The sequence below is a fragment of the Phasianus colchicus genome, chromosome 9 (genome assembly GCF_987193195.1).
Source record: "Phasianus colchicus chromosome 9, bPhaCol1.hap1.1, whole genome shotgun sequence".
In the NCBI taxonomy this organism is placed as follows: Eukaryota; Metazoa; Chordata; class Aves; order Galliformes; family Phasianidae; genus Phasianus; species Phasianus colchicus.
Genome location: NC_143444.1, coordinates 17,403,577 through 17,427,912, shown reverse-complemented (window position 1 = coordinate 17,427,912; position 24,336 = coordinate 17,403,577). Strand labels below are relative to the sequence as shown.

At 41.3% G+C, this 24,336-nt stretch overlaps 1 long non-coding RNA gene across 2 annotated transcripts; it reads right to left on the bottom strand.

The window, feature by feature from the left end:
- Positions 1-13,901: 13,901 nt before the first annotated feature.
- LOC116243542 (uncharacterized) lies at positions 13,902-18,754 on the bottom strand. Of its 2 annotated transcripts, XR_004169994.2 has the most exons (3): positions 18,661-18,721; positions 15,640-16,857; positions 13,902-14,591 (listed from the first exon to the last, which is right to left on the bottom strand). It is a non-coding gene; the product is annotated as an uncharacterized LOC116243542 (long non-coding RNA). The 2 variants fall into 2 exon arrangements; XR_004169995.2 differs by lacking the exon at positions 13,902-14,591 and having other exon boundaries at positions 15,996-16,854; positions 18,661-18,754.
- Positions 18,755-24,336: the final 5,582 nt, after the last annotated feature.

The window sequence follows — 24,336 nt, the reverse complement described above, 5'->3', positions numbered from 1 at the left end:
CCCCATAGTGCCCAGGGCACATGTAGTATGCTGCTTGCATGTGCATGGGCTCAGGGCAGGCCTCGGGTGTGCAAACACTGCTCGTGCCTAGGGCAGCAAGCTGTGAGGGCAGCAGGAAACAGCAGAGCTGGGAGTTTTCCTCTTCTAATACCAGCTTCTTATTTCTGTCTTAACACACTGACGAATGACACGTTCCTTATACTCCTCACACCAAGGGGTATTTTCTGTTGGCTAAATAACATAAAGCATGTCATTTTACTTAACCAACATTGTAATCTGAGATAATGAAGCCAACAGGCATGTATTCAAAACAGTGTGGTGCCCTGAGTAGACTTTGGGTCCTGGGCAGAGTTCTCCCCTTTACTCTGAAGAGGGGAAGTGCTGACTGAAGTGCAGCAACTCCAATCACCAGGCAAGGATGGAAGAGCCTCTACACCACGCTTGAACCACGACGCTTTCTCAGGAAAGCTCTTAATACCCCAGGCTACCTTGGCCATCACATGCGCCATCTTTCTGTGGTGTTAAGCCAATTTCTCATCTCGCCTATTACAAAGGCAAAGGTTTTCTTTATGCAATTTTATCTTCTTTGGTGCAGCTGACCGCAGAACATGGCTGATCAGTAAATGTAAACTCTAAGTCACTCTGTGGAGCCTCCCAAGTTTTGGTCTTTGGGAATCAGTAGGGGCCTCAGCTCAAACCAGGTGCAGACCACCATGTGCAAATCTCATCAAGTCTGTGTGGGTCATTGAGGTAAGAGTCCGGATGGCTTGCAGATAAACATGCTGCTTCTTTAAAAAACATTTGTAAGGACAGTGCAGGCAGACATTTGCCTCTCCTACCTTTGTGTTTGCTCATGTAGGCATGTATCAAAAGTGGCATTTGCTCCTGCCATTTCTGGGTACTGATGTTTCTTACAGAATTCACCTAGGCCAGACTTCTTTTTCTACAGACTTCCACAAATCAGATCATCTATCACTTTGTTATTCTTTATTGTTAATAACTGTATGTATAGTAGTTTCCTTGCTTCCTACAAGTACAAAGAAGAGCAAATATATTTCTTGCACTCTCTACCATCTGTACTGACTGTTTACAAAATGGTGAAATTGAAAGTTTCCATTCTTATGCTTTATAGTCCTCTGTGATATGGCTTACCTTTGAATTGTTTTCTTTCTTCCTCTCCTCCTCTCTTACTCCTTCAGATGTTTTGCTAGCTGCTGTGGTTCTCTATCCTCATCTGTACAATGGAAGAAAGTGGCGCAGAAACCTTCTCCTTTGACATGTCTACCAGGAAGAAACTTCCTTATGCACCTGCCCTTTGCTAAGCTCCCACTCATGTTTAGTTTTGCTCCAAAGAATAAATAAGAACTGTTCCCAGAAGCACTAGCTGTATTGAGGAAAAGCCACTCTACAAGCTAAAGGTAATTTTCAAATAATCAGATTAATTTAATTTAAAATTTAACTTAATTAAGTTATTTTTAAAATTAACTTTTAAAAAAAATATTGTTTTTTTAAGTTATAAATAAGGTACATACCTAGGAATTACTTAGTCAAAATATTTCCTTATCAGGTATGTTTACCAATTTGCTTTATGAAGAAAGTTTCTGTTATAGAAATTAATTGAACCATCCTCCTCTCTATTTGTTTTGGGGTTTTTGTACAAGTGATTTTCAAATTTCTTAAATCTTGCATATCATTGTAACAAATGACATTGGTCACAAACAGCATGTGCAGCATTTTAAAGTATATTTTCTTTTAGGGAAGAATAACAGAAATAGAAGTGTTAGAATAAAATATTTCTTGGCATGTATTTCAGGAAACCGCTTATGCTTCCACAGAGCGAGACCAAAAGTAAAGGATGTAATGCATTGGATGTCTTGAAATTTAAAACAAAATATGCCCTCCCCCAGAAGGAGTCTTATTTGTGTGCAGTGGAGCATCTCAAGCCAATGGGACAGAGCGAATCAGGTCAGAACTGTAGAGTTTGGAGCTTGTATTATTTGAAGCAGTGATTGCACTGCCCAACACTTGCTAAGAAGCTGCTATTTGTAAGGCAAATATTTTGTATCAAGTCATTACTCAGTGTGTTACGAGCTGTGGACAGATAATAAAAAATGACTACAGTAATATCTTGATGATTGTCTCTACGCTGATCAACTGCAAATGATCTGATTAACAGTCAGCTGCTGATTCCCAGTTTAATTAATCCTGATGGGCTATTGATGCGCTGCAACTGTTTGTCCTAATAATGAGTTTTGAAATTAGACTGCGACAAGCCACTTAGACAGCTGCCAAGGAAAATAATCATTTAAGAACGCGAGCAATGAAGACGGCAGAGGAGGAATGGCTGCTATTTGACAGAAAATTCACATGGCTGTGTCACATGTGTTTTATTTTTACATTTGGAGTACATTAACTCTACCAGCAGTAAGTGGTGACTGCAAGACACATAACTAGCTTTACAATTAAGAATGCTACTTCTCATCAGTATGCAAAAGCTAAACATGAAACATGAAGTGTGTTAATAGCAGAATATATGTAGCTACAGACCATTGAACAATTTAGGTCAGTCCTTTGCAATGTTTAATTAGACTAATATATCTGTTTGCAATTAATAACAGATGTGACAAGCTAATGTGTCCGTGTACTGACAAATTAACCTTTGCCCATCAGCTGCTCGTATCTGTGAGAAAAGTGCCATGTTTTGCCTCTGTTCAACTGAACCTAAATAAAATTGCAGGATAATTATAAGCATAAATGTTAATAGAATGTGCTATCCATGGGAAGCACGAGCCAAAGGAGAGCGTTTCTTAGCCACGTTGTCATACCGTACTTTGCCACATGACAAAAATCGCAAATTATATTTCTCCATTTGTCCCAGCGCAATTAGTGTTTGGTTTGACAGATGCTGGTTGATAGTCTTCATCTGCAATGGACCTGGGACATACCATAGCCTCCAAATTAATAGCTGGGTAAGAACGTTTCCATAACCATTCGGTCTTTGGCATTTTTTGCTGCCTGAGAGAAAATGTGCCCTCAATTTGTGACAAGGCTTGCCACTGACGTGACGTGGCAGACATGTCTGTCAAGAACTAGGCTGAGGCCATCAGCATATTCCAGATAGCTAATGGGAGCATCTCTCACCCCTGGGCAGGTGGGCTGTTTGCATTTCCACTGTACCCTCTCTTTCTCACTCTCTCTCATCCCACCCCCATAGATATAATATATACGTACGTACATATGTGTGTGTATACATACATATACATGCTTATACACACGCATATATAAAAATATTATTTATAGTAAAGGTATTTGCATATAATATTATAATACAAAGTTTTAAGTTAGATGAAATGGTTGTTTTCCTCTCAATCTAGCCCAAATTACACCCTTTTTATGTTAAAGATTTTGAAAGCGAGTGGCATGTTTGGATGTGTCAACATCTGAATGCTCTCCACTTCTAGAAAATTTGTCTTCTAGGACACTATCAGTTTCCTCTGGGTGTTTTCTGTTAATGACTGCTTAAGATGAAATACTGAGCTAGACAGACCTTTGCTTTGGCCTGGTAGTGTTACTCTTGAAAACCTTGGTCTGTGCTTTTATTTGTTTGTTTCTGTTGATTAGTAACATGTGGATAGCTGCCATTTCTGTAGCCTGGTTTTGTGCTGCAATGGCTGCAGACCTGTTGTGTTGTTCATTACTGAGAAGTAGGCCTGAAGCTCCCGCTGTGACCCAAGAATGGAAGGCTGCCCTGGTCAGGTAGAACTTCCAACATACACTTTTAATGTTTACTTTTCATTAATACCTAAAATTTTGGTCCCAGGATCACCCCATTTTTAGATTACATGTATCACATCACATCTGAAATTAAGTATTGTCAGATTACCAGCAGCCTAGAACATGTTTTAAGCTTTGAGTAAAAACTCATAAAACTAAGGTAGCATTGAGACATAAATTGATTACATGTATTACTGCTCTCCTGGGCACACTTGCTTTATGCTGCTCAAAAACACACATCAGGGCTACATGTATATTGATATTCCATACCCAAAATAAGCGTCAAGAGGTAAAGCATCATTATCTTTCAGCCATAAAGCTATACTACCACCCTCTTTTCCCTCCAAAAGGTCAGATACTTGCAGCCTGAATGTACTGCCCCTAACGTGAATGCCACATTGTCATCAGCATTCAGCACCATGACTGCGGAATAAAGGGAGACCAGACAGCCACATGAGAAGGAGGAGATAAAAAGAAAGCAGAAAGCTAGAATAAAATGTTTAAAGTCTGTGCTGCAGACTCTTGCCCTCCCTCCTTCATCGATCGTCTTCCCAGTGCATGCGGTGCAAGCTGCAGCCACTATCCATGGCCATTGACGCAGCCCAGACCTGGTGTGAGCAGAAGGAAGTTGTGCAGCTCTTTCACTGAACAGCCCTGCTTGCAGCAGTGGGGACTCATCCTCCTGAAGTGTAGCAGATTGCAAGAAATGGAGATGCTTTCACCTCTGGAAACTTACTGAGGTTGGTGCTCATGGCCGGGGTGTTCTCCTTCCCTTCACAGCTTGCTGGCCCAGCCCTGCTGTTCATTCAGTCAGGGCGAGGGCAGGATGGCTGCAGAGCTCAGTGCCCAGCTGCTGGGGTAGAGCTGCCCCACCCCAAAGGGTTTCTCAGCTGAAAATGCCATTTCCAAGGAGGAGAGGAGTGGAAAGCAGCAGGAGCAGAGGGGGAGATTCACGTTTGGTGGCACTTTCTCCTGCTCTGTGTTAGGCTCTCTTAAGAAAGCCACATTAATGGAATTTGTTGGATGTGTACCTTGGGTAGGCTATGCACCTGTCATTCTCTTCAGTGTTAACAGTGAAATTCACCAGAAGTTCCTACTTGTTAAGGCCAAATGTTGTGCTCTGTAGCCCACATTTTACAGCGTGTCTTTTTGAGGAGAACTTACCCTCCCTCTTGGATCTCCACGTAGGCATTTTAAAATTTGATCTTGGAAAGATTATTTGGTTTGGTTGGGTTTTCCTTCTGATGTGGTATGCATTCTCATCCATCAAACTAAAAACAAATTAGAAAGGTATGTAATCTGAATCAGCCAGCGGGTGAGGAAAGAAGATAGCTGCCTATGTTGACATACAAATGTTCCTCAAAGAAGTGGGCAGTCCTGAATCTTCTGTTGAAGCCCTGATCTGAGGACAGTGGCAGTAGGGGTAGAAGGAGGGGACTGCACGTTAACCCCGACATTGCAGCTGTTTGCCACAGAGGTGAAGAAGGCTTATGAGGGAAAGCACCACCCCAAATAGTTAAAGTGCAGACTGAATCCTGTCTCCATATATCCATGTCTACAGAAAAAGTGAACCTTTTTCTAGGCACCAGCTGCAGCTTCAGGCTCTTTTTCTTTTAGGAATTAGTTTTGAGCTTTGGTGGTGTTTTTGGCAGTGATGGTGTGAGGCACACTTGAAATTAATTGTTTCTAGGAAAAGTAAAGGAAAAGAAAAGGAGAGAGTTGTATCATCCTCAGGTGCTGTAAGTACTCAAACCAGAATGTGCAGTAGGCCTATGCCAGCTACATTATGGTCTGGTTGACTCAGAAGGCTTTGTATTAGTTATTGTACAACAGCTTGTGTGTTTTGATGGAGGGAATAGGTTTTGAGGTACCTGCTGCCCCCTTTTTGCCCTGTCTGTTCCTGGGAGCATGGCAGGAAGGTAGCTGCTCCTGCTCCTGGGAAAACACAAGTGTAATGGGTTGGAAAAGCACATTCTTTACTTTGAAAAGTTCATCCATATATTTCTGAGTAGCTGGGAAAAAAAAAAAAAAAAAAAAAAATCTATAAATGCTGCATAACTTTTTCATGAATATGGCCTTTAGCTAGGCTGAACTTCCAAAAATGGTTTTGAAGCATCACAATACTATATCTTGACAGCTCCTGGTGTAACAAAGCCTGTATTTGTGTGCTTCCAGGAAACAGCTATGATGTGTTTATAAACCTAAATAGCAGGATGCAGATAACCAATAATTTCTAAATGAGTTATGAGACTCATAGTGAGCAGTCCCATTTCTGAAAACCTGCCTCCCAGCTGGGGCTGCCGAGGTGCCAAGGGTGGGGTTGTGTGCAGGATCACTGTGCTGTGCGCAGCGCATGCGCTGAACAGAGAATGCGCTCTCCGAATAGGCTTTTTATTTACTCAGTAAATAAGAAATGAATGAAAATCTGATGTTCAGCACATAGGCAGGCACAACTGTAAGGCTGGAACTAACTATTTGGCAATTATTCTTGCAGTTTTACTTGAAAATGTGAGGCTTTGTGATGCTTCTTGCGCACTTTTAGATTTTCATGTCTCACATGGCAAGAGTTATTGCATTTCTCCATATAGCTGTAATCAAAGGATACACATATGAGGGCCTTAATAATTTTCAGAGATTTTTATTTCAAGCCATTAAAGCTGAAATACATTACTCCCTTTCCAAAGCTTTCAGGAAATAATCAGATGAAAGCTCTGGGCTTGTTGTTGTTCTTCCACTTGTACAAATAACATATAATAACACCTGCATTCTAAAACTATGTTTTTTTTCTGCCCTTCATATCCCAAAATAGTACAAATTGATGTGGTTTAGAACAGCTATTAAAAATTCCTCTCTGCCTTCTCAATTTCCAGTGAAGCAGTACAGCTCTGATAGACTCATATTATGGATACATGGTATTACTTCATAACCTATCATTATATGAAATTAGATTCTCTATCAAAAACAAAAGTTTTAGAAGGATGAAATTATGATTCTGTGAGCAGGGCTCCTGTTCTGGCATCAACATTGATGCAAAATTGATGAAACTTCCAAGTGAAATTGCATTGTTTGATCTTCACAGTCCTGGAATAACATAGCCTAAAGCTACAGTTTCTGTAAACTTACTTTGCACAAACGACTTAGCCAGTACTGATGTATTGACATAGTGTGCCCATGAATGACATTAGGGCTACTTAGAAAAGAGACAAAATAACAGCAAAAGAATGCAGCAATTGGTTCTGAAATTACCTTTTTCCAGTGAACCTCTCTGAAAAATTACCTTTTTCTGCTGAGTCTCACTCAGAAATTACCTTTTCCAACTGAAGCTCTCTCAAAGTGCCTTGATGTTAAGCAATATAGTTTTTAGTTGAAAATGTCACAAGGCCATGAAAAGAAATTGATAGAAAATTTCAGGGTTCCTTGTTGATATTTGAAGCAGCCTGTGGATTTTTGTTCTTTAACACAGATCTCCTCTGCTGTGCTATCACTTTGATTTCTGTATTGCCAAAAACAGCATGTTTCTAGGCTTAATGGCTTCACCAAGAGGAACGGAAGGTGATTTAGTTATTGCTGTAGAGGTGATGTTACCAGTAGGAAACTGGTAAACAGATTTCTTCTGAGTCCTTTCCAATCACAGAGAAGGGAGTTGTTTTTTTGTTTTTTAATAATGGTAATGACATAGAATAAATAATCTCTCCAGATTTCTTCTTTAAAAAGAAAAATAATTTTAGGTATACATAAGCACAACAGGACTCTGATATGTGAACTGCTTGGGTAAAGAAGTTCAGATATTTGCCTACATATGTGGCTGAGAGGAAGCGGTGATCCAGAGCTCCAGGAAATCAATGGAAGGACTCCCATCGCCTCAGCAGGCTTTAGCTCAGCCCTGTAACTGGAAGTTAAGAGACCAGGTGACTGCCAGCAGGAATTTAGAGTGGAGGATTGCACAGGCAGGGATCAGGTTTTTCTGTACTCTGTAAGACCGCAGCCTCAGGCTGTTCGTGCAGGTGGATCTAATACCTGTGTGCAGCCTCAGTGAACTGCAGCTGTCGAAAGAGGCAGTGTATTAGCAAAACTGGGAGCCAGGAGACACCGAGATTAAAGGTATGGGCACCTGAATAAGATACCGTGAGACAGCCAGGGGATAATTTTATAGTGCATCAGCAGTAATTGCATGTGCGCAAGTTCTTACTGTGGTAAATGCAAGGTTACCTTTCTCTGCGGAGCAACATACTTTGCATTTACTGGGGGCGAGAGCATGGATGCAGGCCGTTACTGAGAGCAGCTGACTCCCTGCGAGTTCTCACCACGTAACTAGTTCATATGCTCGTGGCATCTGGGAGCATTCATCTCACAGCCAGGTACTCCATCTAAACTGGTGTGGAGATTCCCTCAGCCTTCAGTAGAAATGGAGAGGCCCCTCAGAGTCCTGCCACTGCTGGCCGCGTGTCCACCCCTCCTGAGCACAGGGCTACCAGCTGCCTGCACAGAGCTGAGACAGCAGCCATGTCCTGCACCCGGTGCCTGCCCAGTGGTGACCCTTGTGGGGCACGGTCCTTCGTGTGATGCCAGATACTGCATTCACCAACTGAGACATCCGGCATTGCACTGCCCTGTGTGCTGTTGGTGTCCCCTTGTCTGCGGGCCTCAGGCTCACGGGCTGCCTGCAGACACCTGCCTCCAGCTCACAGTGCTGGGACCTGGCCTGGCTGAGTGCTGGTGATGGCCAAAAGATACCTAATTTTGTTTTATGTTTCTGTTAAGTGACTTATTTCAGATTCATCAAAGAATTTTATATATAAATTAAAATCCAAGTGTGTGTAGGGAGCTAATCTATATGTAAATGAGTGTAACAATTTTATTAGAGATAATGTTAAGAAGATGAATTACAAAATCCCTTTTGGCTTTGTATTGTAGGAAACAGCAATGCATTGAAAAGAGGATTCTTGAACATCAGCTACTATCGGTCGATGAACACTGCGAGATCAGCTTTGAGGTTTATATTTAATTAATATATTGAGAAGATTTAGTAAGATAAAAGCCTACCAGATGAACAAAACACTCCTCATTGAAACATGCATCTTCACAGGTAAGATTTTCAGGCACTGTAAAATATGTTTATTGCAAATCACCACATTTTTAACGGGTGTTTCTGAGCTCCTGAATCAAGGGTAAGCATGGAATTAAGCAGAACCCCTCAAACTGTGAATCTGTGCTTCCCTGAGAAAATCTGCATAATGCCTTCATTGATGTCGTGTATATCAGCTGAAATCACTGGTCAATTCTTTCTGCCTGTGGCTCTGACATTGTTACCAGGGCTGTAACTACAGCTGGCTGGAATCAGACAGCTGCACCTTGTGAAAGCATTTGAGGTTTTCAAAGTTGTTTTCAGTATCTATTAGTGCAAAAAAAATGAACCCTTCACACTGCTGTTTTTAATGGCTCTGCTAGAGTTGCAATCACCCTTTTTGGGGTGAATGGATGTGCCTGGATAGCTCTGGAGGGGGATATGCTGTGGTCCTGCATTGGTCTGAGTGCAGCAATGTTGAGTCTGGGTACTGCTTAGTGATACAGGACAATCACAGGGATCCAGCAGGGAAGAGTGGAGTTTGAGCCTTTTCCAGTTCTTCTTTAGCTGGAGGAGGTGTCAGTGGGCTTTGCTTTTCTAGCAAGGGCAGAAAGAAGGGTATGGTCATATTTATACTGTGCCAAAATATACTGCACACATAAGTGGTAGCTGCATTTGAGGTAGGACCAATGTTTTTGTGGTGAATGCCAAATTCTTTTTAAATCTTATTTTCTTGTGCCAGTCCAGATCTTTCTGAATGCCAACACTTTGCTATTAGTGGTATGCGGAATAGGGATGGGGCATTGGCAGCACCCTGGCGCTGCCCAGCAGCACACTGCCTGGGGACTGCCTGGTTGTTCAGCTGGAAATGCAGGAGGGCTCTTTTAGCAATGGTTAACATGGTACACTCAGGTATTCTGGCATGGGGAGATTATGTTTTAACACTTCGCTTTGTTCCATGCTGAAACAAATCTAAGTCTGTCATAACCTATGGCATCTTACTCATTACTATCTCATTAACCTGCTAATGAACATATCACGATACTCATGTCTGTAACTATACAAAAAATCAAGGGAAGAAGGATGATTGTATAGATTTCTGAAATCCACTGCAATAAACTCCTTTGGGGAATTCAGTTTTGAGGACAGGTTACATTTCTTAAAAACGTATGAAGTGTAATTTCATACGTTTCATACAAAGTGTAAAAAATGTATGAAGTGTAGATTTTAAAAAGGGAGGTGGGGGGAGCTCCCAAGCAGAGCAGCGAGCAGCAGTTCCCACCCTGGCCCAGCTGTGCCTGCAGCACTACCACCACCAGGCATCCCATGGGCTAAGCTGGGCATGGCTTACACTCTCATGACTGTCCTGACAGTGACATTCCCAAGTCTGGTTGTGTTGACTGAGCCTAGGGAACTGCTGTTACCCACATTTTCCTCTGACCAGAGAGACATGAGGCTCACTATATTTCTTTTTGGGAAACTGAAGGCAAATCAGTTTTTATTTTCCTTAGTAGTCTGCAGGTGTCCCAGGTTACAAAATGGAGCTGTCCAATACACGTGGCTGAGGCCAGCGCCCTGTGTTAGGGCCCAGAAATCTCTTCACATTGCAATGTGACTCACATCAACCAATGTGTGATTTACTAAACACTGAGGACAGAGGAAAGAGAGGAAGCATTTATCTGAATTTTTAAAAAATCCATTTGAAATAGAGGAAAAAAGTCTAAAATTACTGTTGCTCTGAAGGAAAGACGTGGAGAGACAGAGATGGCTATATCATGAAGAGTGCTTTCCCATCACTTAAAATGGGGAGACAGGCAACTTTATTGTACACAGACACACACATGCACAAGGGGTAAAGAATATGCGCATAGCATCACCTGGAGCCAGCTGCCACAGCCCTGGTTTTTGTGCTGAAAAACCTCTGACAATATGTAGCTGGCTGAAACAAAATCAGATGTGACAGTAAAAATACGCAGCCAGTATTTATGTCTTGGCCTTTAAGAAAAAAAAAGGATGAGTTATTATATGATCATTTATATATTAAAGGGAATTTGAGACATACTTGATTAAAAACTATCTGAAAGAATAAACCTGTTTTGAACTCCAACAAATTATTTTATATAAGGCTGGGGATTAAGGGCATCTCCAAGGTCATTTGCCTTCTTTTGGCGTGCTGCTTTATGGCACCCTTGAATGTTCCTGCATTAGCCATAGCCAGTGACATCCCGTAGAATGGGCAAAAATGATCATCTATAGCTTTTCTTGTGATTTCTAGACCTACCTTGTATGCAGCTCAGAGCCAACTCTGCCCTATGCCAGCCCTCAGGCTGCCAAGCACTGGAAGGCAACCTGCCACTGAGTCCTTCACTGGACACAGCCGTCAACACAGCCAGAGCCTAGGAATTAAAAGAGTTAGCTAATGGCATGGGGGTTTTATTTTCTTATTTTCTTTTTTAAGAATTTTTAGGGGGGTTAATTGTTCCCCCCTAAAAAAAAAAAAAGAGAACCCCAAAACTGAGCCAACAAACAGAACTACTGTGCAAAGCTGTAGAGTGTAGGAAGGCAAAAAAAAAAAAGTCAAGTTTAGTTATTTGCTGTAGGGGATGTCTGCCAATGTAATTGGCTGTTGTACCCAATTACTGATTGAAAAAGCTCTATTATTTAATAATTTGATGTTACAGCACTACTAAACAGAAACGTAAATTGTCAGAGCTGCGTAGTTTTTTCTCTTGGAGTTGGCAGGTAGGAGGGCTATGTTGCACGCTGAGGGTTTGCAACTGAAACGTGAGCAGTTCAGGACAAACGGGTCTGGAAAGTATCCAGGCTCGAATGCAGTGTTGCTTTCTTCTATCTGTGGGTCTGAAAATGTCTCTGAGGAAGAAAGGACAGCCTGGAGGAGGGAGTCCATGGAAAAAACTGGGCTGTACAGCCCACACGGCACTGCAGCACTGCCAAATTTTACCACAAACTGTGTACTGAAGTTGCGTGTCGGTATAGATGTATTGACAGCTGATGTTCTTTGAATTAAATAACAGAGTAAACATGGATTTGTAATCTAAAACCTTTCTCCTGCCATGTTTAATGATTTTTTAGTTCAGCACGTACATAAATAATCAGCAAGTCAGATAACACAACTTACACTTTACAAAGTGAGATAATTGCAGATAAAATATAAACTGTCTCTATTATGCACAGAAATGTACATAACCTCTGCCAAAAACCCACAGAAGTACACTTGTGCAGCTTTAGTAGTCACAGGCACTGAAAGACAGAAGGCTTAAATATTGCCTTTTGTTATAATGTAGAAAACATAAAACAGTACCAAGTGTAATAATTTCTGAAAACTATTGGAGAATAAAATAGATTTGAGATTTGCATTCAGGCATTAATTTTTAAGATAATAATTCTAATTAAATTAATTAGAAAAAAAAAATAATTGACATTTAAACACGCTACTCTGAGCAGAACTTGCTTCTAACTGGGCCATTCAGTAATAGTAAAATAACACTGAGTCATATTTGATACCACTGTTCTGAAAACTCAACACTCTCTGTCGCTGAGACAATGCTCTGTAATGCTCCTTTCTTCTTGTTGTAAGCGTACCGTTATTTCATATTCTTTTTTTTCATTCCTCTGTTTAAAAAGAAAAAAGTGAGCCGAAGCAGCACAACCTTTGGTAGAATGATCTGTGACACCCCGTAATCTTTTGATACTGCCTTGATTTCTAATTGTGTTTTTCACATTTTTAGCAAAAGAAATATGAAAAAAATCAGAAATGTAACCTATATTATTATACTTTAATGTGATGTTCTACTTTTCTGTTTGTAGTTCTTGAAGTTTTTGTCTTACTTCATTAAACATTTAATAAATCACTGCCAGTTTTGTGACAGATTTTAACCATAACACAAACAGCGGGAGGTGTAAACTCAGTTCAGTTCGTATAGGCATATAATATCCGTGTCGACATCATCATCCCCTCAAGGCATATTGGCAAAACGGCCAATGGAAGCTAAGCTTTTTCCGACAAAGCTTCGAAAATAAAGTTTTCTTCTTTTATCTTACTACAAATCAATTGGAGCCCTTACAGCAAAATCCTATAAAATAACTTCAAACACCGCTTCTTAGTCTAAAAATTTGTATTATGGCTAAAACTCTTTGAAGTTTTATGACTGAAGTTTGGAGAAAAATGATTTAAGTGCTATCTGCTAGACATCAGAGTGTCAAAATTTCGCTCAGTTTTCTTGACACATAAACTGCTACCTACTGTATGTTTTTTAGGATTTTTTTCTTGCTTTTAACCACCTAACCCAGCCTGCTTGATGAAAGTTTCTTAACCACAGTTTATCCATTGAATTAATACCCTTTTAAGCTTCAGCTTACAATAACTGATTATTTCATTTTTGATTTTTAACTTCTCTGACAACGCAGGTGGCAGTGGGATGCAGAGAGCTTCCATGGAAGCATCGTGTTGGTTTAAAAAGAGAAAAGAAAGCAGGTGGAGTGCTAAAAATAAACCAAGATTGGAACCTGAGACCACGTCTGTCTGGCTGCTCCTGCTACAACAAGGCTGGAGAGGCACCCACGGCATTCCCGCAGGAGCTGAGGAAGGGGTGACAGGTATGTGCTGGGTGCAGTGTTCTTTCCCTGGGGGCCATGGAGGCCAGAATGGGTGCCCAACCACACGTGGGTCCTGCACCATGGCATGCCTCCCAAGGGTCTGCAGCCAGGCCTGTCTTCTGGGCACCCTCAGTTAGAGGACAGCAGTCCATTCTCTGATTTCTGTCCTCATAGTTCTGGGGGTGCCACTCTCCCAGCAGCGCTCTCGCACAGGTCCCCTGAACATTTCTGAGGTCAGCACTCTCTGTGCAGGACAACTCTGTCCCCTCTGAAAGATCCCAGGACCTGCTGACTGCAATCTGAACTGCTTTGTTTGGTTAAAATGCCCATTGAGGGCAAAAACCTGAGGAAGAACTTTGAAATTTGGGGCATAAAAACAAAAGCTTGGCCTAAGCCGTGCCTTTTCCATTTAGTTTTTTATTTAAGAAGTAATAATAAATATACACCAAAAGGTTATTCTCTGTAGGATAATGGTGTTGTGTTATCAGAGCTGTATCAAAGTGACAGTGTCAGAATTTAGTGGAATGGTTTGCATATAAAAATTAAACAAGGAGTGTAAAATCATCTGTGGAGAGCAATGGAAAAAAAATGTGGAGAAGAAGAAGAAAATCAGTGACATCCTGCAGACTGCAGCCTTGCAAAATTTTATTCACCCAAGATGAGTGATTTGTTTTGATGGGCAAGAAAATATAATCATTTGAGGGAAAAAAGAGAGAAAGAGGAGGGGGTCCATTATCATCAAGTTGGAAAAGGGCGGGTGAATAGATTTTGTGCCTGAGCTGGTAAATTTGTAGTACAGCTTTGCATGGCTGGAATAATATAATAAACTGACTTAAATATAAATGCCATTTAGGAACTATTCCATAGTGAACAGTTAAAATGATGGCATTCAACAGAACTGCCACAACAGAGCCTGCTGTTGCTGCTAATTTGCTGAAGTAGATCTGCTGTCTTTACTTCCTCCGCTGCTCCTGCTGCACCTCGAGGCATGCTGAGGGCTCATCCATCATGTGCTGGCTCATAACAAGGCAAGGAGAGGGAAGCTCAATTGTAGTGTACAAGAAACTGAAGTGTAGGTCCAAAAGGTCACAGGAAACCAGCAACTGTTTAGAATGGGTGAGCTGGGAAAAAGATCCTGTGAAGGAAAACATAGCATGAGAACAGTTCGCAGGCCCCTCCTGAGCATCCATGGGGGCTGCTGCTAGCGGCAGTGCACTCGGAGCTGTGTGCAGGAAGGGCATCCAGAGCATGCCAGGGACAAAGCCCCGGAAGGCCACATCGTGCTTGATAAGCTTTTAATGCAGAACAATTTGAAATTGCCTTTAATGCTCCAATGGAGAACCGAGATACGCAAGATTTTTCCCTTCTGTCATGTGGCATTAGGGCAAAAGACTGGATAATAACAGCGATACATTAGTCCTGCCAGAGAACTGCACTGACACATGCAGCATGGGCACGTGGGCATATTGTCAGCACCTCCATGAGCACTGCCATGACCTAACTTTCAAGCAGCTGCACTCACGTCACACAGCTCACGGCTCTGAGCAGGCCCCGGGCTCTAGCAGGCAGCTTTGGAAATTTGTCTTGCCTTTTCCTGATCTTTTCACCTGGCCTTTTGTAAGCTGGTAGGTAGAGAAAGCCATGCTGGTCCATGGCATCACACAGTGGCTGAGTGAGCATTAAATCCCCTAGCAAACAGTTTAACACACTCTTCACAAACCAATTCTCCAAGATAAGCCATCAGGCTGCATGCAGATGACAAAGCTCATTCTGACAACACAATCCAGATTTCATGCTACCAGTCACGTCGATCAACATCTGAACTAATGTCAGAGTCTTCTCTTACTAATGAGCTGCTGCACTGAGCTGCAGCCTTGCTATCATTCAGGTAGCTGTAATGAGGTAGAATGAATGGCAAGACCTCTCTTCAGAAGCTTCCTCTCATCCAGCCATAGAGGGGCTTCACCATTCACTTATTCCAGTATAAACCATGAGTCTCTTTCTGGTCTCTACCAGCATCACATACGCCCTTACTCTAGCATCCCATTTACATGCTAATGCAGCTGTTCAGAGAGTTTATTCCAGGAAAGAATATTGACAAAAAAAAAAAGCATGTGATCATTTTTTTGTTTTCTAATCACTCGCAGTCATATGCTTGCATATAAGAATGTCTTAATGCATACCTTGAATTATAATGAAATTACATTGCCACGTTCTCCAAGTTGGACACCTGCATGTTGTACTCTGCTCTCCTTCAATTACCTGTGCACCAGGCACATTCATCTAGCTGCTCAAGCTTTGATTTTAAGCAGCAGCTTCCACACAGTGGTATATGCTATTTACACATCCCTTAAAATCACTGGAGGAACCAGAGGGCTGTGCTCCAAATCCATAGCTTCCCATCAATATAACAAAGCCACAATAATGATTTCTTTATTTTTCTTTGCCCGTCATACTGCTGCTGAATGGCCTGAACTGAACGGTTACTGCCAGGCCCAGAGGTTGAGTCCAAAGCAGAACTAGGGCAGTTTGCTAGGAAAGTAATTTATAGCCTCAGTGATTGAAGAAGCACCCATAAACACATGCTGCAGGAGAGGAGTCGATGAGCTATAAGGAAAGCTCCAGCATTTGTTACAATCTTCCACTCAGCCTCTCTATGGTATTCTTCTTTAGTTACTAAATTAAGAGTAGAGTGGTTTTGTTTCTGTACTGGGGTTAACTCTCAGCGCAGACAAGTTGGCTATTATTTGTTACTCCTATCAAAACAGTCATTATAGAAAAGCTGGGCTCGGATTCATATTGCAGACTGAGGTTGTGACTTGCATCTTTCTCATCTTCCCAAATATTTCAGTCAGGTTTTGCTTTTCTCTATCTTTAACCCACATCTCATGTATCTCAGTGGCAGGTATCAGCATGCAATTATTTACTCACTTCTCATTCAATATCACATTAAAAGGGTTATTGAGTTTAAATCTTTAAGACTAATGAGCTGCTGGTTAACACTTTTGAAGCAATTAACCAGCAGTATTGTTGCTTATCAACTGACAGAGGCATAGCTGCATTCACATTTCTCCATGGAGCACATCACACACTTGTTTGCTTGGAGATGACAGCAAGAGTGACCTGTCCACTGAGCCCGTTGCAATGGTTCCTTCCCATGGTCCCTGGCATTGGCAGGGCAGATACATCAGTGGGGCTCAGCAGGATTGTTTGTGTTGGTTACCACATCCTCAGTCAGGACAGCTCTCAGAGCAGAGCAGCTTCTCACACTGCTGCCTGTGCCAGGCCCCTGGCCAGGACTCCTCAGCAACTCTGTCACTGCCAGGATGCTGCAGCACTCCCCCAGGGCTGGTGGCATCTGGCATGGGCTAAAGCCGCCCTTCAGGCTCCTCTGGCTCCTGCTAAAGGACCAACAAAGCAGACTGGAGAATGGGTCAGCACAAATCATCTTGAACAATGGCAGTGCCATTATCCTTGACTAAGGCACACAGAGGAAAATTTGGTAAGGGTGTGATGAAGGGAAGGACTCAGATCCCTTGAATTTTTAATGCTAAAAAGCCTATAAGGGAAGTAGTTTGGAAGGTATGGAGTTTCCTTGCATCTTTTATTTCCTGGACAGCTACAGTTTCTTTCTTGGAAATGTATATTTTCTCCAGGATTAGCATTCACTTGAGGTTTACCCTTTATTAATTTAAATGGAGGCTCTCCTTTTCTTCTCAAGTTTGCCCATGTCAGAAGGCTCAACGTTCCTAAGAGCAGCAGTCCCATTCCTGCCAGCCTAGCACGTCAGCCACAAGTCCTGTAGTGAGGTAGCCCTGCCCTGTGCTCTGCCCACAGGTTTTCGCTAGCAGAAGTCTGCAGACCCCTTCATTGCAGTACAGAGAGGGCTCCCACTACTTAGAACACAGCTGTTGTTCCCTAATGGTACAGAAGAGCACTGCTGGGAAAGGATGGCAGCACTGAAGGTAGTGTAAATAAAATAAATCCATGGGTCTACAGAGAGGTAATGTTCCACCTGAGATTTATATGCAAGCCCTGAAAAGCAACCCAGTGAAAGCATCGCTAATTAGAATGATAAAACATTTGTGTACAGAGAAGAGATTATTAAAAGCATGAATTATTTCTTATTAGGATAATAGCATCTAATTAAATGTTGAAAGAGGTGGACTGCAGTTTACATTGTAAAATGATCTGTTAAATACATTCCCGTTAACATCAATACAGCTATTGACAAACAGATCCAATTTTGATTTACTTTGAGAGAGTAGACAACAGCAAGTTTTACTACCACTATCTTATTTTACAAGCATTAATGAACAATTAACCAACACTAGCACTCTTTCCATCTGTAATCCTGTAGTAGGATCACTAATCTCTACCACTAGCAGCTAATGATGAAGGTCTCTTAAGCTTTACTTCTTATCTCAGCCAGTTCTTAATACTTGCATAAGTATGCTTTCTGAGCAGGCCGGCCCCCCGTTGCTCTGCAACTGGAATACAAAAGACTGGTGAAATTTTTGAAGGGTTTTCTGTTCAATAACACTTCTATACTTATGTTTGCCTTCCTACAACAACAAACACAAGTGATCAGCAGAGGACTAGCAAGGTCACCAAGGGCTCTGTGTTTCCATACTTGTTCTAATACTTATAAGAATGTATTCATGCCCTATTATTTATATTCCCTGGCTGCTCAGGCAGAAGCTCTAAACTGAAATGAAATAAAGGAGGAAAAATAAAAGACTAAAACAGTATTTACTTCAAGAACAAGTTTGCTGTTTGTATCGAACAAAAAAAAAAGTTAGAAAGTGACTATCATTAAAAATACATGCAAGACAGATAAACTGAAGTTTTGATAGTATACATTTTCTAACTTCTCTTTCAAAGGATTCCTGCTTACACCATACACATGAGATGCATACAGCAAGATGGCAGGGATATCGCCAAGCCAAGATAAGCCAGCAGCATCCTCTCAGCCGGAAATGCAGCAGGGTCATGAGCTGTGTCACAAGACAGGACGCTCTGGGAGCCACGCAGGAAAAGAATGGGGTGCAGGTAGGATTTCACAATACAGGCCCTCCTCTTTTTCAAGGGTGTATAATCAACAAACATACAGAGGGTGTGGTTAGGCTGGTATCTATAGATTGTGTAACTAGAAAGATTATCACAGTGGAAAGGGATAATCAAAAATAAATGAAAATGCTCACCTCCATCCTAGGTTTACAGAAAAACTACAAAGGCAACAACCTCCAGAAAAAGATCCTTTCTCAGTGGCAGTCAGCCCTTAAATGGGGTCTAGGAGAGGTGCAGCCAGGCTCCACCCCTTCCTGTCACACAGCTGAATTGCCTTTACCCATGATCCCATGGCTGACTCAGTGCTTGCCTCAGGTGATCAATCTGAGGTTCAGGCTGTGATTCAACAGTTCCTATACAAAGGGTAACTTTAGCTTATATGAGAAACAGATGAATTTAAGAGCATAGATTGCTGCAGAAGGTGAAGAACAGGTGAGCTGCAGAAGACAAGCTCAGTGAGGGCGGTGGCACTGGTGATGGGACTCTGCCTGCACCAGCTGTGTGGCTGGCACTGCCAATGCATCTCCACTTGAAAGTGGAGGTTGTGGTCCAGGCAACAGGTTACCAGGAGCTGGGAACAAACATATCCACAGGCTATATCCTCAGGGATGTTATAGTAATAATTGGCAGTGTGAACTATTGCTGAATAAATGTGCTGTGTAAGCAGCTAGAAATTGAGAATTAATGTTTCTAATGTGATCAAATCTGCTTCCTTGTATGCACTTGGTCCAAAATTTCTTCTAGTTTAAGGCATACAAAGAAGCTGACTTCACCTGGCACCCATGGCTGAAGGATGTCACAGAAAGCATTCCTACTGCCACCAACACTAATTGGCCCCATGCAAATACAGGCTGATTTTTGTTGTATCTGTACAATATATACCACAATGCTGACCTTTTCCTTCAGCAGAGCTCCTCAACAGAGATAATAAATAGCATTGATTAAAAAAGAAAAAACTGTTGTTCTGTGCCTCTGCAGGAGTTTGTGAAGGTACCTCACTTGTACCATATTGCCTCCTTTTTTCTGTGCTTGCAACTACCTGGTATGGGGGGACCCCGGTGCATCCCCAGGACAGCAGTGCTGGCTGGACACAGGGCATACTGCTCAGCCTTACCTGAAAAGTGCTGCTGACCTCCCTCAGATGTGTCTGGCTGTGTCTGGTGGGAGGAACAGAGGTAAAGGAATGAGAAATTCTGGGACTAGCAGAACCTGAACACACGCTCCACCTAGATTACTTTTCTAAACTATAAGGTCAAATAATCCAGGGTGGAAATCTGGAGTAACACAGCTAAACCTGTTCTGATCCTGGCTGTAGCTCTGAGGTTCCCATGTTCCTGTGCTGCACAACATGCTGTCAGTACATCCAAGGGAGGTGTTTGGAGGGGATGAAGCAGCTCAAGTCTGGAACATCTCTCTTTCAGTAATGGTCTTTTGCAAATATCTGTGGGGAATGCAGAGATACTTTCTGGAACTACGTAATGCTAGAAAATTCACACACATCCTACTGCTTGCAAGATTGTTTGGTATGAGAAGTATTAACAAGAAAACAAAAATCTGATGCTGTGAATCATATTCTGGGGAGTGGACAGAGGGTGGCCTATTTGTCATTATTCTGTGTCTCCTGCTCATTTGCACAGCTGTCAACCCCAGGGCTGTTTGGAGTGGCTGAAACAGCAGTGTAGCAATGGACTGCTGCAGCAGAGGAGTTCAGCACTGCTTCATCAAATGGTTCCTTGGATCGAGCATAGAAACTGGTAACAATTTTCCTCCAACTGCTCTCAAAATGCTCATTTATGTCTATTTAATTTTTGTGTTTTCCAAGAAGGAGGGCATTTTTACTTGCACTTTTTCTGTAGAAAGAAAATGTCAGTGTTTAGTATATTGTTTCAGTTTTCCTGATATGATAAAGGGAAAGATAAAAGTTAATTAACAGTATTGTTTCCGAGATAGCAAGAGTTTGTCTGTGATGATAGTGCTTTGAATTAACCAGGAGGAAGCCAAAACGTTGGTTCAACATTTCTACTTTATAGATATTGGATATTTTTCTCCACCCCCATCCAGCTCACATATTCATTACCCAAATTGCCTATCCTCAAAGTGATAATATAGTGTGGTACAACATGCCCCGACAGGACACAAATTGACTCTGTGCCTAGATACTATACAGACAGTGTAAAGCAAATATCTCACTCTATTATCTGTTGTCTCTATGAATCAACAGATTACATGGTTCACTGGGTAGCTGAATAACTTTTACACAGTTTGCTCATATCTATTTACACATATTCTACAAAAAATGCATTAACACCAAAGAACAAATGTAAAAAAAAAAAAAAAAAAAAAAAAAAGGATACCTGCAGAATCCAGACAAATTACACGTGAAAAAAAAACAACCCACAATAAACAGTGATGCCTGAATTTCTTACACAAAATCTGCAGATAAGAAAGGAGTCTGTTCTCAAACAACAGAAATCTAAGACCAAGAGTCATGTGGAAGGCCCTAAAAAACCTTAAGAGGAACTTTATAATTTGTGACGAGTTGTGTTTGTAGCTGAGACTATGCACCCCATTTTACAGGCCCGCAATATTTCAAAGAGTGGAGTTGTAACCACAGTGGGTGCTTTACTGACGATGTCTGGGCAGACAGATGTTTTGCTCCCACTGAGCTATAGATATTCAGGGCACCACACCTCCCATGCTAACAGTCACTCTTATCTGCTGTTTTGTACAGCACCCATGTTTTCAAGAAGATAGGCTGTGCTCTCCATGCCTCGTGTGACAATGTAGTCACCAAGCAGCTGACATGAACTGCAGGTTTTGTGACCATTCACTGCCCCTGGGCAGCAAGGGCACACTTCAAAGGTGTGTAAAATCCTCTGGGATAACACAGCAGCCATGTTCAATAGCAGTATTTGGTACACCAGCACTGCTGGGCAGTGCATGTTCTTTTTTGAAGCAAAATGGTCTGCTGCCCTTTGGAACTGCTGAAGAGCTTCACTCCGCTTTTACTGGCATCACTGACAAAACAACATGGCCTAGGAAAAAACACAGTCCTGTAAAGTCAGGTGGGTTTGTTGCCTAGTTTGTTCGGAGCTTTTAACATATCCCAAACTTTTAGATAGTCCAGTCAGAGCATACCTCACTACTGATATGCTTCAGATTGCATTCCACATTAACAAATTACTGCTCTTCAATAGCCCACAGGCCAACTGAATGGTGATAATCATTTAATGTATGTGGGTTTTTCTTATTGTACTTTTAGAGACTTTTAGGGAAAATTATAGAAGTGTGTGGGTTTGCCATGTATTTTCACCTGAGTACTTTTTGCATTGCTTGCAATGAGGTCTTTCACTTTAGCACTTTAAACAATATTTTTATGTCTTGCTTCTCAGCTCATTTTTGTCCTAAAATTCAAGCAGTGTGAAAACAAACACTTGTAAAAGCAAAGGTCAGCAAAAAAATGCACCCACTGACTTCCTTTATTCCAACAGAAACAGCTTAAAAGCAAAGAATAAACAGTGTGTTGCATTTATGTAACATAACCGGTACGTCACAGCAGTACGTTAGTGCTGAAAACAGGCTATAAGTGAGCATAAAATTAAGTATATTTAATTATACAGATACTACTATACTGGACACCTTAATTTACTTTCTCAACATTAGAAGAATGTTAAAAGCAAAGAAAGAGAATAAATAATTCAAAATGAATCAATTAAAAACCAAATAATAATTTCAAATAATTTCCCACTTCCGCTGTGTTACTGAAGGAGCTAGTTGAAAGCTTTCCACTCTTGCTTGTTTTACAGAAACAAATGACTTTTTCTTGAATGACTTCACACTCTCCTTCACCAGGTCTGCAACACACTGGTGCACTTCCATGATTATCTCATTTCCAACTCAGACTCCATTTAAACCCATGCCCTGATTAGGTCAGATCTCTTCCACTTGTACCCTGTATCACCAGAGAACAGCAGCCACTGGTTTGTCCTTAGACATTGGCACTGGAAGTTACCGCATTCAGCTTTTGTCCTATTGCCTGGCTTCTGTGCCCCTGATCTTATTCCAGCAGTGGAAATAGCTCTCATCTTCTCTTGAATGAGAATAGCAGTCTACCTATCACCAGGTGCTTCTTTCCTTTTTTAAGAGGTAAGTTTGTAAATTTCTGAGCCAGTCATTTCAAACTTAATGCTATAGTGAAGCAAAATAACAAAGCAAATTAACAGATGTATTATACTATGGGGAAATCAAATGGTAATATAACAAAAACTTGTAGCTATTCATTCAACTTTATTCAACAGAATGGCATCAGTAATTTATTTTAAGATTAAAACTAAACACAGGGATGCATTTAACTAAATTTAGTTTGTTGGCATGAAATGCATATCTGTGGGAAAAAGACATTTCAGTGCTATTTAAACAGCAGATGGATTAATCCAAAAACTGCTGAGAACTGGATTTTTTAAAAAGTGTGGTGGGAGGGAGATTTCTGATGTTCTGAGTTGATTAGTAAAAATTAATTTGAAATGGGAGATTTGCTAAAAGTGGTAGATTTTCCCTTTGTTGCCTGCTACATTGGGCAACAAATCCTGCATGGGTTTGGTAATGGAAGATGCTGTTGTAACAGCCTTTTGTGTGTCCTGATTGGAAATTCAGCTACATAACCCTCACTGAACTGTTTATTTTATGTACTTATTTAACTAACATTCAAACTGACAAGTCTCCTATTTCTGGGCTTTCTTTTTATACTTTAATGTATGCCTTATCAGATGAAGCTCAGATACTACCAAACTTTGCATGTTTTTGATTTTGCACATAAACTGAAGGGCAGAATTCCAATCTATGTCCTCAGTCATTCAATTTTTCAAGATCTTTGAACAAGACTTCAAACCCTGCAAAAATACAACCCAAATACAGACTTGCTTCTCTGTCTGTACAAATACGTGAAAGAAACCGGTATGTCAAGTTTCAATGTAGGCAAGCCTAATTGAAGCTTTAACTACATTCGAAACAAGAGGCAGGCAGCACTACCAAACTGCTTTATTCAAGGGCAGAAAGACATTCAGGAATAGAGTTGCTGGAATTATTCATTACAAATAAATTATCCAATTAATTTAGGCAATTTTTCTGATCATTAATAATTCACAAGCTGCTCCTGATAGTGGTGAATATGTGCATCAGCCCTGATCCTGACAACACTTAGACACATGTTTAGCTTTTCATATTCTCCATAATCCCATTGAAGTCCATCAATTTTCAGTGTGCGCTGTAGGTGAGCCTATGGAGCATTTGTGAACAGCTTGTTTCCCTGGGTAGTTTTTTAAGGAGTGATCATGTGCTTGAGTCATGCAATATTGTGCCTGTGCCTAATTGGACGAATGACAGTTCTCCAAGAGGAGAAGACTGAATGCTGAATAGCAAAAGATGAATGTTCTTGTTCAATTCCTTTTCTTTTTTCCACACAGAGAGGTTTTATTTGAATAAAGCAGCAGTTTCACAAACATTTCTGTGAACAAAACCAAATGCTGATGTGAATATTCATAACGGAATAAAACCCTGCGTTAATTCGGACAACAGGAATAAATACTTCTGAATGCTGTGTGGCCATAGGTACTTCACAAAGACTAATGTTCTTAGGAGAGAGTGGTAGTGCTGGTGCCATATTCTGGGAAGCACTGCGCACTGCAGTGTTAAAATGGAAGGCATTCCAAGAAGCCTGGTTTCTCATTTCACTTTCAGGTCTGAGTATTTTAAATTTTGCCATCCTAAGCGGTCAGTGGTTCTTGTGCTGCCTGTGCAGAGAAACTCCTCCT